Source organism: Tachyglossus aculeatus, chromosome 10 (genome assembly GCF_015852505.1).
Source record: "Tachyglossus aculeatus isolate mTacAcu1 chromosome 10, mTacAcu1.pri, whole genome shotgun sequence".
Classification (NCBI taxonomy): domain Eukaryota; kingdom Metazoa; phylum Chordata; class Mammalia; order Monotremata; family Tachyglossidae; genus Tachyglossus; species Tachyglossus aculeatus.
This window is the reverse complement of record NC_052075.1, coordinates 58,564,906-58,567,796: the sequence shown is the minus strand read 5'-3', so window position 1 is coordinate 58,567,796 and position 2,891 is coordinate 58,564,906. Positions and strand designations below refer to the sequence as shown.

At 57.1% G+C, this 2,891-nt stretch overlaps 1 long non-coding RNA gene across 1 annotated transcript; it reads right to left on the bottom strand.

Annotated features, from left to right (window-relative positions):
* Positions 1-933: 933 nt before the first annotated feature.
* LOC119932989 lies at positions 934-2,658 on the bottom strand. The gene is made up of 4 exons (XR_005452522.1): positions 2,554-2,658; positions 2,092-2,136; positions 1,414-1,506; positions 934-1,048 (listed from the first exon to the last, which is right to left on the bottom strand). It is a non-coding gene; the product is annotated as an uncharacterized LOC119932989 (long non-coding RNA).
* Between the last annotated feature and the right edge of the window lie 233 nt (positions 2,659-2,891).

The window sequence follows — 2,891 nt, the reverse complement described above, 5'->3', positions numbered from 1 at the left end:
CTTGACCCTGATGGTGGCAGGAGAGATGGACCACTCAGATGGATTCAGTTCAGCTCTGAAGGACTGAAGAGCTGGGGCGGGAAGAAAGGGATGGAGACGAGAAGGAAGGTGGGTTGGAGATGAACTCTAGGGAGAGAATTTTCGCTCTGGACTCCTAAATGGGAGGTGCTTAGTACAGTGCTCTGCACACAGTAAGCTCTCAATAAATACGATTGAATGAATGAATGCCCTGGGAGCTGCATGGCGGTAATAGGCTGCAGGGCCCACCAGGCCACCAAAGGGAGCTAATGGGCTGGGAAAGCGCCCTCTGCTTTAATAATAATAACAATTACTATTATTATGGTATTTGTTAAGCGCTTATTATGTGCCAAGCACTGTTCTAAGCGATGGGGTGGAAATAAGCAAATCGGGTTGGACTCAGTCCCTGTTCCACATGGGGCACACAGTCTCAATCTCCATTGTACAGATGAGGTAACTGGGGCACAGAGATGTGAAGTAACTTGACCAAGGTCGCACAGCAAACACGTGGCAGAGCCGGGATTAGAACCCATGACCTTCTGACTCCTTTCCGTGGACGGCTCCTTTAGGAGAAAAGGGAGGGTGGGCTTGGCAGGACCATTATTCGACGGGAGCCGGGGTTGATCTTTGATTGGAGGAGCATTGAGGGGAACCCTGTAGCCCCCCCCACCACCACCACGTTCTTGCCCCTTGCGCATGGCGGCAGTAGATCGGGGCTAGAAAGCCCTGGGAGTGACGAGGTGGGCGGAGAGTTTGATTGGTTGGGCCGGCCGGGAAGTTTTGGACCTTGGAACAGGACAACCCCGACCTTCTCTCCCGCGCCCCCCTCCGAGCATGTGCTGCGCGGAACGAGCCGAGACATTGACTGCGGGGAGTTACTGTGCTTTATTGAGCGACGGGACAGGGCGTCTCCATGGGCGTCTCCATGGGCGTCTCGGCAGAAGACTCCGGCTTCAGTCTCTTTTGGATAAGAGGTTTGGACGGTGGAACCATTTATCCAATTTCTCCTTGAACTTGTCCCTCAGGGAATCTGCCCGGGAGAGGAGATGGGATGATACGGCAGTGGGATTGGGAGTTTGGAGATGGATCTGGACCAATGTTCCCCTCTCCACACACCCCCCGCCACGATTTTCCCCGTCCCCCAACAAGGACGTTTCCTCTTTGGATGTTTGAGCCGTTCGACCCTGAGACCCTATCCCTGTTGCCAAGAGCTGCTCAGGTGCTCCCGCAAATGAGGACCAAGGAGCAGGGCGGCGGGGGAAGGGGGAGACTTTGACCTGTATCCCTGGAACCGCACATGTCCTGGAGGTGGACAGGTGAGACAGTCAAGCACACAAACACACGCACACAGAGACATGCACATGCATTGGTATACACACTTAAAGGCATACGTACCCTTTGAGGCAGGGCTGATGGGTTCCCTGGTGACTCCATGTCTCAGATCAGCCATGGGCTCAGTCGCCGTCGCGGGGACCCTCTCCTCGGAGACTGCAGATACCAGAAAAAATTTAATCCGGTCGGCTCCTCCTTTCCTCCCTCCCTCTTCCTAGTCTCCCCCCCCCCCCCCCGCCCCTTGACCACCACTAGGGAGTCTACAGTTGAGGAGGAGTCAGCAGGTCAATGAATCCAGGTCTTTGATGCCACCACGGTTGAACCATTGGGTGGCACGAGAGGGGAGCGGTGCAGGAAGCAGGAGGGACACTGTCCCCAAGGGGTACCCGCTGTGGTGACTCGAAGCCCCAGGACCTCCAGCTCCTGACGCAGCCCCCTTCACCTGGGACGTCCTCACGGTCCAGGGGTGGGTGAGAGCAGAGGGGTCTGTCAGTCAGTCGATCGTATTTATTGAGCACTTACTGTGTGCAGAACACTTGGGAGAGCACAATATAACAATAAACAATACATTCCCTGCCCACAACGAGTTTACAGTCTAGAATGGGAGACCCGACACTAATATAAATACAGTACTGATATAATAAATAAATTACAGTATCTGGGAAGTCGTCGGGGACGGGCAGAACAGACTGTGAGGGGGCTGGGGCAAGGTGCAAGGCGAGGAGCAGGGCAGATACATACCCACTTCGGGCAACTCGCTGGTCTCCTCAGGGCCCGAGATTTTGGCTGTGGAGAAGGTGGGGAGAGCTTCAGGTGGCAGAGCTGGACGGATTCTGGCCACGCCCCGTCCCCCGACCCCACCCTGTTCGCAGTCCTCGAGTGGGAACGAGATGGAGATGACCCCCGAGGGGAGGGGGAACGGGATCAGACCAGAGCAGAAAACCACCAGGACACTTGTACAGTCCCCGCAAACCGTCATCTTTGGTGCCCAGTTTACTTGGCGTGTGTTCCCACCTTCTAAGGTTCGCTGAATCTGGGCCCGAATCCCGGGGCGGAAAGGCTAAACTAGTCTCCCCACCGCCCCTGGGCCGACCCAGACCGGATCCCCTCGGACATCGGCCCCAGGGAACCCCGACCGGGACCTGGGAGAAGCCGAGTCCCCCCCAACCCTTCACCCCTCGCTGAACGAGGGCCTCCTCTCACCGCCCGAGGCCAGCAAGCAGGCGACTCCGGCCAGGACCAGGAAAGCGAAGAATTTCATGATGGTAGAGGTGGTGGAGGCGGCACAGGACAGAGGCAAGATCCACGCTGGATGAGCCAAGGGACCGCCGCCTGGACCTTTATGGGGTGGGGGTGGGGGCGAGGGGGCAACGGCATGTGACTCTGGATTCTCGGAAGGGAGAGGGGTGGGGGCGCTGCCTGTGGGCAAGAGTGGAACGGGAACTGAATTCAGTGCCAGTTGGACGGGTCGGATGCCCTTCAGGGCGAGGGCTGGGACAGAATAAGAAGAAGACCAAGTCTTTGCCCCGCGGGGAGCTATT